Source organism: Phoca vitulina, unplaced genomic scaffold, assembly GCF_004348235.1.
Source record: "Phoca vitulina isolate PV1807 unplaced genomic scaffold, GSC_HSeal_1.0 scaffold1, whole genome shotgun sequence".
Classification (NCBI taxonomy): domain Eukaryota; kingdom Metazoa; phylum Chordata; class Mammalia; order Carnivora; family Phocidae; genus Phoca; species Phoca vitulina.
The window spans coordinates 43578331-43592244 of NW_022589704.1; the positions used below are offsets into that span (position 1 = coordinate 43578331).

A 13914-nucleotide genomic window follows, 5' to 3' on the forward strand; every position below is an offset into this window, starting at 1 on the left:
AATAGGAAAAATGAGTAAAAGACTTGAACAGTCACTTCACAAAAGAGCTTAGGCAAGTGGCAAATAAATATATAAAAAGATGCTCAACTTGATTCAAGTGAGCAGTAAAAGCAAATTAAACTGATAAGAACAGATACTACACTTGATCTTAGCCAAAAGGCCGAGAAGCGATAGTAAAAGCAAATTAAAACAATGCAATAATACAACATATTCCCAAAATGGCTAAAATAAATAGGACAGATAATACCAAGTGTTGATGAGGATGTAGAGCAACTGGACCTCACAGAGGTTGCTGATAGGAATGTAAATTGATACACTACTTTGATAAGTGTTTGGGAATAGCTATCAAACCTGAAGGTTTACCTGATGACAACTCCTCGATATGTATTAAATAGTAATGTATTCACCAAATGACATCTACAAAAATGTTCACAGCAGAACAATTTTAATAGCTCAAAACTGGGAACAACCTCTCTATAGCAGAATACATAAACTGTGTTATATTCATATCATGAAATACTGTACAGCAGTAAAAATGAACAATTACAATTTCTTGCAATGACATGGATGAATCTCACAAACATAATATGGACTGAGAAAAGCAAGAAGCAGAAGAGCACATACCATATGATTCCATTTATATAGAGTTACAAAAGCAAGCAAAACTAATTTATGGTATTAAAAGTCAGGGTAGATTTTGCTTCCAAAGAGATTAAGTAGACACAATTTTTCCTACTGCTCTGCTAAGTACAACTAAAAATCTTGGGGATTATATATAAAGCAAATACAGAAGACTCTGAAAGGTAGACAGAAGAAGGCAGACCAGCTAGGGACCTTGGTACCCAAAGAACAACATAGGGATGAATGGGGCTAAAGAACTTGGAAATACCAATGAGTGCAAACCAAAAAACAAACAAACAAACAACAACAAAAAAAGCAAAACAAAAAACCCACAAAGCCCTCTCTGGCTAAAGGATGAGGAAAAATGCAGCCTAGAAAAACAGAAAACTTTAGATAATAACAGCTGTACTCCAGCCAAATACCACAGAATGGGATTTGGTGTTGGGGGGTAATGTGTCTTGACTCCCACCCCCACCAGCAAAGGCTACAGGGGAAGCCTAGACTTCCACACTCACCAGGCTATAACAGGGCACCCCAACCCCTAAGCTGAGGTGGTATCAGAGAACACCAAGTAGGGAGCTGGGACTTCCGTCACTGCTAGGTGGTAATGAGGCCATGTTGTCAAGACATCATTAGTGAGGAACACCGGGGGATCCTGGACTTAAATCTCCACCTGTTAGTAACAAGACATCCCTACCTTTCCACCCCAGGGTGGTGTCAGAAGCGGCCCAGTAGAGACTCATGACTTTTGCCACCACCCAGCAGTAACAAGATTCCTCTCCTCACCACTACTGTGGTATCAGTGGAAAACACATAGGGAGCAGTAATGAGGCACTCCTATTTCTTCCATCCAGGGAAGTATCAGTGGATAGCTAATGGTGAGCCAGAAGACCCATTGCTACTTCGCAGTAACAAGGAGCTCCTTCACCCTCAGGTGTCAAGAGGGGCTGAGTGGGGAACCTGGACTTCAACCTCCATCTAGCTGTAATGAGGCAATATCTCCAATTCCCCTGCTAGAGCATGTCAGAAGAATCCAGCTAGAACAGGAGGCTTAAATACGATCCAGAGTTTCATAACATAATACCCCAAATGTCCAAGTTTCAATAAAAATAATGCATACCAAGAACAAGTGAGACTTCAAAAAATTCTTCAAAAAGCAAAATGAAAAAAAAAAAAAAAGAAAAGAAAAGACAGATGAAAGTTGAAGCACAGAAATAGAATGTCCCAGCAAGAGGGCGCCTGGGTGGCTCAGTCGTTAAGCGTCTGCCTTCGGCTCAGGTCATGGTCCCAGGGTCCTGGGATTGAGTCCCACATCGGGCTCTCTGTTCCGCGGGAAGCCTGCTTCTCCCTCTCCCACTCCCCCTGCTTGTGTTCCTGCTCTCGCGATGTCTTCCTCTGTCAAATAAATAAATAAAATCTTAAAAAAAAAAAAAATATAATACATAAAGAGAAACAGCAAGAAATATAATACATAAAGAGAAACAAAATGGAAAGTTTAGAACTGGAAAAGATAATAGCCAAAATACAAAAAACTCAATGGATGGACTCTACAGCAGAAGGGGGGAGAGAGGGAAAAATGAGCAAACTGAAAGACAGAATATGGAAATTATACAATGTGAACAACAGAGAAAATAGACTGGAAAAAAAAATTAACAGAGCCTCAAGGACCTATGGGACTATAACTAAAGATTGAACATTCATGTCATCAGAGTCCTGGAAGGAGAAGAAAAGGGCAAGGCTGAAGTACTCAAAGAAATAAAAGCTGAAAACTTCTCAAATTGGCAAAAGATCTACAGATTCAAGAAACTGAATGCACTCCAAACAAGAGAAACTCACACCAAGACACATCATAGTCAAACTTGAAATCAAAGACAAAAGAAAAAAATCTTGAAAGCAGTGAGACAGGACTTACAACCTACCAATACAGGAAAAACAATTCAAATGATAGCAGATATATCATCAGAAACCACGTACACCAGAAGAAAGTGGCATAATGTAAGAATTGTCAAACCAGAATCTTATATCCGTAAGAAAGTGGCATAATATAAGAATTGTCAAACCAGAATCTTATATCCATAAGAAAGTCCAAACACCAGAAAGCTACAGAACAATATCCCTTATAAACATAGACACAAAAATCCTTAACAAAATATTAGAAAACAAAATTTAGTAATATATAAGAACAGTACACTCTGACCAAGTGAGATCTATTCCAAGGATACAAGGCTGGTACAGTATTTGAAAACCAATCAGTGTAAATCCACCATATTACAAGCTAACGATAAAAAGTGTCATAATCCTATTAACTTATGCAGAAAAAGATTCTGACAAAATTAAACACTCATTTCATGAAAAGTCTCAGAAAAACAGGAATAGAGAGAAACTTCCTCCATTAGATAAAGATCATCTATAAAAACCTACAGGTAACATTACACTTAGTGGTGAAAGACTGAATGCTTTCTCTCTAAGATAGGGAACAAAGCAAGACCATCGGTCTTACCACTCTTATGCAACGTAGTGTTGGACGCTCTAGCCATTTTAGTAAGGACAAAAAAGAAAACAAAGGTGTACAGATCAAAAAGAAAGAAATGGTGTCTATTTGCAGATGACATGATTGTGTAGGAAATCCCAAGAAATCTACAAAATCTCCTGGAAAGAAGAAATATTTAAATATAAATTAATGCAAAGGACTATATGCTGAAAACTACAAGATGCTGATGAAAGAAAGAAAAATCTAAATAAATGGAAAGGGGCACCTGGTTGGCTCAGTTGGTTAAGCATCCGACACTTCATCTCAGCTCAGGTCTTGATCTCAGGGTCATGAGTTCAAGCCCTGCACTGGACCCAGCATAGAGCCCACTTAAAAGAAAAAAAAGAAGAGACATACCATATTCATGAATTGGAACATTCAACACAGCAAAGATTTCAATTTTCCTCAAATTTATACACAGGTTTAACACAATCCCTACCGAAATCTGAGCAAGATTTTTTTTGTAGATATAGAGAACATTATTCCCTAGGAATAATCTATGAAAGAAAAGGGAACAGGAATAGCTAAAGCAATTTTGAAAAAGAAGATTTATTTCGGCTACAGGATAATCATGACTAAGTGGCACTGGCAGAAGAAAAGACACACTGATCAAAGGAACAGAGCACAGAGCCCAGGAATAAAGCTATACAAATATGCCAAACTGATATTTCACAAAGATGCAAAAACAATTTAATGGAGGCAAGATAACCTTTTCAACAAATGGTGCTGGAGCAATTAGATATCAATAGGCAAAAAATGAACATCAACCTAAGTTTCACACCTTATATGAATATTAACTCAAAATGGGCATGGATCTAAATGTAAAATGTAAAACTACATAACTTTCAGAAAAAAAACCTAGGAGAAAATCCTCAGACTCTAGTGCTAGGCAAAGAGTTCTTAGACTTAACACCGAATGCATATTTCATAAAAGGAAAAACTGATAAATCAGACTTCATCAAAATTAAAAAATCTTATTCTGCAAAAATCTCTACTAAGAGGATGAAAAGACAAATTATAATAGGAGGAAATATTTGCAAGACACATTCAACAAATGACTAGTATCTAGAATATATAAAGAACTCTCAAAACTCAACAGTAAAAAAGAAAAAAAAAGTCCAAACAATCCAATTAGAAAATGGAACCAAGACATGAAAAGACATTTTATCAAAGAGGAGATACAGGATATATAGATGCAAATAAACATAGGAAAAGATGTTCCTTGTCATTAACCATTAGAGAAATGTAAATTTAATTAAAAACATACCACTACACGTGTGTAACAATGGCTAAAGTAAAAATAGTGACAACACCAAATTCTGATAAGGATAAGAAGAAACTAGATCACTCATACATTGCTGGTGGGGATATAAAATGGTACAGCCACTCTGGAAAGCAGTTTGGCAGTTTCTTAACAATTGAAACACGTGACTACCATATGACCCAGCAATCGCATTTCTGGGCATTTATCTCAGAGAAATGAAAAAAATTTCACACAAAACCAACACAAATATTTATAGCAGCTTTATTTGTAGTATCCCCAAACTGGAAAGAACCAGATGTCCTTCAGGGGACAAATGGTTCTACAAATTGTGGCACATCCATACCATGGAATATTACACAGCAATAAAAGGGGACGAATAGGATCTCCAGAGAACTGTAAAGAGTGAAAAAAGGCCAATCTTAAAAGATTATATACATATGATTCCATTCATGTATCATGTACCCTGCTGGGTCCAGTGCAGGGCTTGAACTCATGACCCTGAGATCATTTGTATTGGAAAGACAAAATTACTGAAATGGAGAACACATAAGGGATTGGGAGGGGTTCCATACGGAGCAAAGGCAGGAGGAAAGCGGTGGTAGCCACAGAAGGGAGACGTGAGAAATTCAGGTGGTGATAAAATGTTCTATATCTTGACCATATCTGTGTCAGTATCCTGGTTGTGCTGTTGTACTCAAGTTTTGCAAGATGTTACCACTGGGGAAAAGTGCGCACAGGATACACGGGCTATCTGTATTATTTCTTACAACTGTATGTGAATCTATAGTTATCTCAAAACAGAAAGCTTAATTTTTAAAAGTAGTTCCCCTTGGGGAAGGTAGTGACTAGATGGGGTTCTAGGGTGCTGAGAATTTTAGGATTTTTTGATCTGGGTCTTTATCGCATGGATGCATTCAATGTGTAAAAGCGTCACAGATTTATATATTTTTTTCAACAAAAATGAACTTAAGAACTTAAAATACAAAGAAGAAAAAAAGAAAAGAGGTGAAAGTAGGAAAGAAAGGACAAGGCAAATACTGGATCATCCAGCAAGTCAAGTATCTAAAAAATTGGAACTCCAAGAAGAGAAAATAAAGAATATTAAGAAAAGGAAATTTTTTAATCCAAAAAAATTTCTTAGAACTGAAAGCTATGAATTATCTGACTGAAATGACCCACTGAGTGCCCAACACAGAGAATAAAACAGACCCAAGCCAGAGCACATCATGAAGATTTCGGAACACTTGGACACACAGATGACGCCACAAATTTTCAGAGAAGAAAATGTGTCACATGCTAGGGATCAGGAACCAGAGATGACTTCAGATTTCTCAGTGGGAGCTATGGCGAGCCAAATCATTATTCAAGTTTATAGGTGAAATAAAGACATTTCACCTACATAATTTCTCAAAAAAACATACCTCTTGTGTACCCTTTCTCAGGTTGTGTGCCACCAAAACAAGGGACTAAATCAAGAGAGAATAAGACAGAGGATACAGGACATAAAAGACCTGACGTGGGAGAGACGCAAAGGGACACAGGCACGCTGGTGACTGGAGGTCCCGGCGTGACAGCTACGTGCCAGACACACAGGGCGGCGGGTCTAGCAGGGGGCAGGTCTGAAGGCCCCCAGACAGCCTTTAACAGCAAAATGACACTGACAGAGTAACAGTACATCTGAATGTCCCAAGAGGAAATTTAGATAATTGGTGAAGAGTTTAGGGCTGAATTAGTGGTCAGTACAGAGAAAGTTAAGTAAGCAAAACATTACAAGAAAACGAAAAGTTGCACAGGAAAAGAAAAATAAGCATAGTTTACTGCATGTCTCAGCTGTAAGTACACAGTCATACTAATGCAAATAAATAGTGACTACTGAACTCCAAAATTGCCACATCACCACATTGAGAAGATATGAAATGAGAAGGTTGAATAGGTAGAGAGAGCTGGGGCAGGAAAGAAGAGTTAAATCCGTATCTTCCATAGTGAGAAGACAGTAGATAATGCCTACACTTAAAAATCAAGAGTTAAGAATACAAGCATTTTATTTAAAAATACACAGGTGAATATCAAAATGGTAGCCTAAAATGCAGAGGAAGGAGTTGCCTCTGATGGGAAGTGAGCAATGGGGTAGAATCTGGTTGTTGTTTTACTTTTAAACGAGCTCTATAAAATTGTTCATCTTTAAAAAAAAAACTTTGTACGTGCCTATCTCTGCTTTAAAAAATAAAAATCAAAACTGAAAAAGAAATATGCAGTCATGTGAGCTTTATCTCTATAAAAGATAATAACTGAAACAGCTACCAGTACCCTTCTATCCCAGACTAAAAATAGTTTTCAGAATTGTACAGAATGAATTCTGACTATGAATTCCAATCAGGTGGGCTTTAATTAATTATCCTCCATAAATCAACCACTGAGTCTTTAACAAGTAGGTCACAGAAGGACACCAAGTCCTTTTAAAAAGGCGTAAGTCTCTGATTTGTCCAAGTGATGCTGAGAACTGATGCCCAAATGCTAATTCAAAGCTGCAAAATACCTTACATTTGAATGTTGATTTAAACCTTGTTGAGTGACTTTCTCCCAAACCATTCTTTCCTCACCATCTTATTCAAATGATTTTTGATTATCATAAGTTCATGCAAGGTTTCTCTTGCTCCATGAGTCCAGATGTTAAGTAGTTCTCTAAGTATCAACAAATGCAAAGTAGTTACTGGAATGTTCTTCTCCTATCATATTCAGTACCTTTGTATGAATGTCATATCCATAAGAATATGAATTCATAAGAATTTCAATTCTAAAAATATAAACAAAAACTTTTAGTTTCAATTCAGGACACTAATGTTTAGACTTAATATTTTCAGGTTATATTTAGATTTTGAGGAGAAGGAACCAAAACAATCCCATTTAAAACACAGTGACAAAACACAGTTCAACTACAGTCATCTGTACGATCACAGGATCAGGGACAAAAAGAAGTAAATGAACCAAAACAAACTCTGTATTTTAATAAAATTAAAATATGCCCCAAAGTACGGCATGCTTTGGCTGACTTAGATTACATTTAATTTGCCATAAGGATTGATAGAGCAAGTATAAAGAGCAGTAAAAATATTTATATGCTGGATGAAGTACTTAGTCTGTTTACAAACCAAGGAGAGGTATTGTTTATTAAGTAGTCTAACAACATGAACCCATTAAGCTAACATTTTGTTTAAACCTCTTTTTTTTTTAAAGATTTTTTTTTAAAGTCTTTTTTTTCAAAGATTTTTTTAAAAGAAACTTTTAAAAAGGAGAGAAGACATTACAAATCATACACAGAATTAAATTTATGAACTTCTCTGGGAAATCTCTACTATAGGTTTGCAGTTAATCCTACTTGGATAAGAAGGACTTTTATTTATTAGAAAAGCAGAAAACTTTTCTCACCTAGCACTCTCTAATGATAGTAATCAACACCATTACCGTGAAAATATAACACAGCCTTTTAAAACCTGGAAAAACATTCTACCAGTACTTCTACTGAGTCAATCAACTAGCAGGTATTTCTGAATTATTGATGACAGGTGATGAAATAATTCTTGTTAAAATTGATAGCTATCTTCATTATGCATTTAAATGGAAACTGCTCAAACATGTATTGAGGTATCCACAAATATATGAGTATGGAAATGGATTCAGCTTTTCAGGGGGAAAAAAAACCCCTTAAACCTGAATATATCGTTTGGAATAATAATTGCCAAAGGTCAGATTTACAAACATAAAGTAGCAGCAACATAACTCTCAGTGATGGAGAGGAAACACAGAAAGGACAGTCCCCTCTTGGCACCATTTCTATCATAACTCGGTATTGCCCAGAGACCAGTACTGAGGCTGAAAAATGGGAAAATCCACATTTTGAACCCTCAGAGCTAGCTCTACGTTGTCAACTGTTACTGACCATTCTCCGTGCCTTTAAGCAATATGAGTCTCAGGGCAGGTCTCTACTGCTGCAATTTATTATCAGCAGACATAGAGAAACCCCTCTAAACAAGACTTAGAGTCCTGGTATTCAGCCACTACATTCTGGAACATTGAGTTCAACCCCCAGAATTTTCCAGAAAGAGCTTTCCTCAGAGGCTTAGCATTCAATGTCAATTCCAACAGATCTTTTTCCCGTAAGGATTGCCTTAGGATCTGCTAGACCTTTAGCCAATGTCATGAAAAAGAAACATAAGGTTGGTTTTATAACAGTTACACAAGCTACAAAGGCATTAAGGTCTATAGAGGTGAATGACTATTTTGGAATCTTCCTCCTCCTTTTGGAGCATTTTGACATGGCTCCTCTATGGCTAAACCAAATTGTAAAAGAGTCAAAACTGGTTCTAGTCCTGTCAGCCCAGCTCGATCCTCCAAGGTCCAGCCTGAGCCCTCCAGACACTCACTGCTTCCCACAGCTGCTACCAACATCATTCCACTTGACGGAAACTCCTCCCACAACCTGCCATCCCTCTTATTCTTGGTGGACCTTTCCCAGGCTCATAGCAAAACCTGTCTGCTGGGTGACAAACTGATTCATACAGTGGCGAATACATACCTCGTGGTTGGCCATCTTGACAACATATTTATTTTCATAAGGGTTCAGTGGGGCTATATTATTATCACAGTTATTACCAACTACAACACAACAACACTTGAGTAATATCTGCTACAGGTTTAAAATGTATTAACTCACTTAATCATCACAATAGTCCTCTGGGGTAAGATTACTTTCCCAACTTTACAATGAGGAAAATGAGCCACAGAGAAGGTAAATGATTAGCCCAAGGTCAGTAGGGAGCAAGAGGCTGAGCTGGTGGTGTTCAAATCCAGACAGTCTGTGCAGAGCCTATGTTTCAAGGCATTGTGTAGCTACTAGACAGGGATGGCCAAAACGTGGTCTTGGGCCTCAAAGGCTTGCTTTATAGTTGACAAGATAAACCCAAAACACAAGGAAGATTTCAATGACAAATGACAAGAATAATGGAAGCTACGAAGCCCCGCATAATTAACAGGAAATGTTACAGACAATGGGGTGCGTCTGGAGCTCAGAGCAGAGAGCCCAAACTTCAGATAGACGTTATTAAGAGAATGAGGGACTTAACTTGAACCCCGAAAGATGTACAGGATTTGTCTTGGGCAAAGATGAATGGGAAAACTATTCCAGGATAGTGGAAAAGAAGGGATAACAGGAGATCCTTAAAGTGTTCATGTGGGGGCTGAGGGGCATCTGAGGCTAGCACACAGCAACAGATCACAGAGGGCCCTACAAATCAAACTGAGGGGTCACAGGAGAGAACACAGAATACCACATTAGAGACTTCTATTGAAAATTAAAGACGTTCTTTAATCCAACAAATATAAATGTAGCACCAATCATTGGATGGGATGCGTGTTTGCTGATCCATAATTCCAATGGTGAAGACCCAGTCCTTGCTATCAATATCAAGCTTAGTGGTGAGAGAGAGAGAGGTAAACACAGTCACAATGCACTGTGCTATATGTTAAAACAGGAGCAAGCATAGTTGACACAGGAATCTCTGGGGTGGGGCCTCAAGGAAGTCTTCAAGGACGAGAGAGTAACCCACAAGAGGAGGAGCAGGGGAGGGCCTGATCAAGAAGGGCCTTCTACACGCTACGAAGGGGTCGCTGAGTAGGGGATGTGAGACTGGCAGAGATTAGAATCCTGGCTCTGTCACTGACTAGTTCTGTGGTCTTGAGGAAGCTCCTTCTTTTAGTCTCCGCATCTACAAAATGAAGAATATAATAATACTTTTCCGTTAGGGTAGCTGGGGGGATGAAAAAGCATAATGCATATTGAACTCTTAGCACAGCACCTGATATATAGTAAGAACTTGTTGGTATTCATTTTGAGCACAATAGAGAGCCATTGAAGAGAATTAAACAGGAGAATACAATGGCCACATTTGTATTTTATGAAGATTATAGCTTCAGTGTGGAAAACAGAATGGCAATATTTTGCTACTGCAACCCCTAAGGATTTCCTAACATTTGATCTTTTATTTTAGTGTACTGGTCTCAACACTGATTATAAATACTAACATCCTGTGATAGAATTACTTTTTTTTTCAAGATTTTATTATTTATTTGAGAGAAAGAGAAAGCACAAGTGGGGAGAGGGGCAAAGGGAGAGGAAGAGGCAGACTCCCCGCTGAGCAAGGAGCCTGAGAGGAGGGACTCAATCCCAGGACCCTGAGATCATGACATGAGCCAAAGTCAGATGCTTAACTGACTGAGCCCAGGATCCAGGTGACCCTAGAATTACTTTAGATAGTACTCTATGAATTGCATTTAATGCAATCTTCTATAACATCTGGAAATGGAATCAACTTACAATATTCTCCTGACTCCTTTGATTACGCTCATACCTGAGCTGTGGTAAGACTTGTGGATAATTTTATTGCTTTTTTTTTATAGGCATTTCTTGTCTTCCCAACTAGATTATAAACTCCTTGAATGGGGAATCTAGTACTTAGCATATTGCCCTTTACTCTTGTAAACTCACAATAAAGATTATTTTTGACAAGCACCTGATAGCAACATATATATATATATACACACAAGTATATATATATATAGTATTTTGCTAAAGTTTAATGTGACAGATTAATTTTAGGAAGTGCAGAGATGCTCTCCTGGCTTTGACAAATCAGTGCCTCTTTGAGCCTCCCTTTATTCATTGTGAAATGGGGATCAAAACACGAACCCAAGTCAACTAACCTACAGAGGGATTCTAAGGCTTAAATGAAATAATGTATGAAATAGCATTTTTCTTTTTTTTCTTAAAGATTGATTTATTTACTTTAGAGAGAGCAAAAGCAAGACTAAATTTATGTTCACATCCATTTCCACGTCCTCAGCCTAATTTTTTCTGGGGGGGGGGGCAGGGGTGTGGGGCGGGGAGAAGAAGCACACTGGCTCACTAGAGAACATTGTTCATTAGGGACTGGAATGATAATTAGGTATCTCCAGGCCAGAAATACCTATTCATTTAAAATAGAGCCACCTGTAGGAACATTTTAATTATATTTGTAACATAATAAATGTGAAAGATAGGAGCCGAAATCCTACCGTATTTCCCTTCATACTGCTAAGAGAGTGAAAGGAACAAGTTATTCTCATCTCTTAAGGGTGTGGTTGTGAGGGAGGAAATAGTCTTTAATCCTAAATGTGGCTTTAGCAAAAAGCCAAGTGGATTTTCACTTTCACTTTGCGGAAGACACAACTAAATATAATTCAAAAATCGGTCGTTTAGATCCTTAGACTTTATCAATCATCATGGAAGCAAATTCCTATTTATTTGTTTTAGGTTTCTGATTAAGTGTTGTGCCAGGAGCTTACAGCATAAATGTGAAGCAGGCCCCAGAACCTTGTTTCCTTCTATGCCTTTATTTAACTTCCTGCCTTAAAACAAGCCCAGTGTGAGGAGTAAGTAACAGTTCAAATTACAACATGAACAGAATGGTTTTTTTTTAAAAAGATTTTTTGATCATGTGAGCTTCTCCAACAACAACGAAATCCAGTGGATGTTTGAGATGGGGTGAGAGTCACTGGACAAGGTGCTGCTCACACTCTGCGTTTATTTGTCAGAAAGGAGACTGGAGGGCTTGAAGGGGCTGGCCGGGCCACAGGACCTTTGTACATACAGACCCGAAGCGCAGTCAACGAGCAATAGCCAGAAAGGGCAAGGAAATTGTCGGTTGAGGATAACCGAACTGATGAATAGGCTGTGTTTCCAATATTCATTGTACTTCGACTGCGGAAGCTTAGAAACCAGTTCCCTCTGAACTAATACCTAAGCGGTGGAAATGCCCAGATTACTGAAGCAGAGTGCTGGAAGAACCAAAAGTTAGAGCGCCTAACTTTTATTTATTTATTTATTTAAAGATTTTATTTTTAAGTAATCTCTACACCCAATGTAGGCCTCAACAGAGATCAAGAGTCGCACGTTCCACCGACTGAACCAGCCAGGCACCCCCAGAGTGCATAACTTTTAAATGAGAGGAAATGCTCTTTTTCAGTCTGGAATGTCAGCAACATGTCTCCCAAGACAGGCCCATCCAGAGCATTCCTACTCACTCCCCTCTAGGCACAGCAGTGGGCATGGGAGCCCAGCCACTTGCGTCCTCCCGAGCAACAGTTCCAACCTGTGGGAGCCATGGAGTCTTTGCCAGAAGTCTTTGAAAGCACTAAATACATGGGTCGCACATAAGCGGTCCACTCATTTTCAAATGTTAATGTAATTCTTTGAGCTTTCTGTCCTGCGTTTTCTCAGATAGCGGGCCCTATGAGCACAACTCTTTTCATGTGAAAGCCTGGAAAATCTATTCGCATTGAAATGGTGTCTTCAGACCCCTTCCAGGTAACAGAAGAGGTGCAGGGTTAGAGGAGAGAGAAAGAGGGCAGGCTGCAGCCCCGTCAGCGCCAGCCCGGCCCCAGGGGACCTGGCTATTGCAGCAAGTCAACACTTACCTTTTGAAGACTCTATGGTCAAATGATTTACTGTTTTAATGAATATAAATGCAATCTTTATTTCTCTGGCAAGAAGGCAACATGGAAAATCTTAGACTTATCTTTTCAAAGCATGAAACAAAAGGTTTTTAAAAGGTTGATACTGAAAGAAGCGACTTGCTTAAGGTTTTAGAGAAAGATTTTCCCCAATAAATTTTTGCTTGGTCTACTTGAGCAGCAATTTATAGAGAAGATACATCAGTAAAAACAAAAAAAGACTAATTACAATTCTATTAAAGTGCTTTTTGGTTTATTTTTAAACCTTGTTATGTGAATCTGTTTTATACATAGAGACACATTTTTTTTTTCCCAAATCTTTTCAGAAAAGGGCTGACTCAGGTAAATATATTAGTATGGGACTATGGGTTCAAGATCTAAAAATACTAGGAACACAGGAAAAGCAGACTATGGAAAAGTAAGAATTATAAGGAGAAATAAAAACACAATTCCAGGTATTAGTAATAAAAGATTATGTTAGAGCGCTTACGTGCATACGGGCATACATTTGTAAAATAATGTGATATTTATAATGTGTTGTTGATGAAAGCTTATTCAGTAAAAGACTGGTGTTATTACCTGGATGTTCTGACCTCTTTTAAGACACTGAGGAAGTTAAGAGGGTTAAAGAAAGTACAATCTACCCATAAGACAAGGCATTTTAAACAGAAATTTATAGGTGCTCAGACACATCTTTTGTGAATTTATAATTTAGATCAAAATATAGACCTCAAGATTTAAAGTACATTTTTCTACAGACATGCAGCCACCATCTCTGATTTTTATTTACATCCCCTAAATGCTATCATCTAAAAAAATAATTTAAATCCTAAGCACATTCCAGTGTATGTAATCTAAAATTGTTTCTTATACTGTTAGAACTCTGATAAATTGAGAGTTAACATGAGCTATCAATTTCTTTCAGAAAAAAACTGATTACCTAGCCCTTTAAAGT

The 13914-nt window shown here is 38.0% G+C and overlaps 1 protein-coding gene and 1 pseudogene across 4 annotated transcripts in view; both read right to left on the reverse strand.

Moving 5' to 3' along the window:
* Nucleotides 1-13914, reverse strand: part of MFSD6 (major facilitator superfamily domain containing 6) — a 69696-nt gene that overhangs the window by 48899 nt on the left and 6883 nt on the right. The gene's annotated exons all lie outside the window — the stretch shown is intronic.
* On the reverse strand, nt 43-172 carry LOC116638266 (annotated as a pseudogene).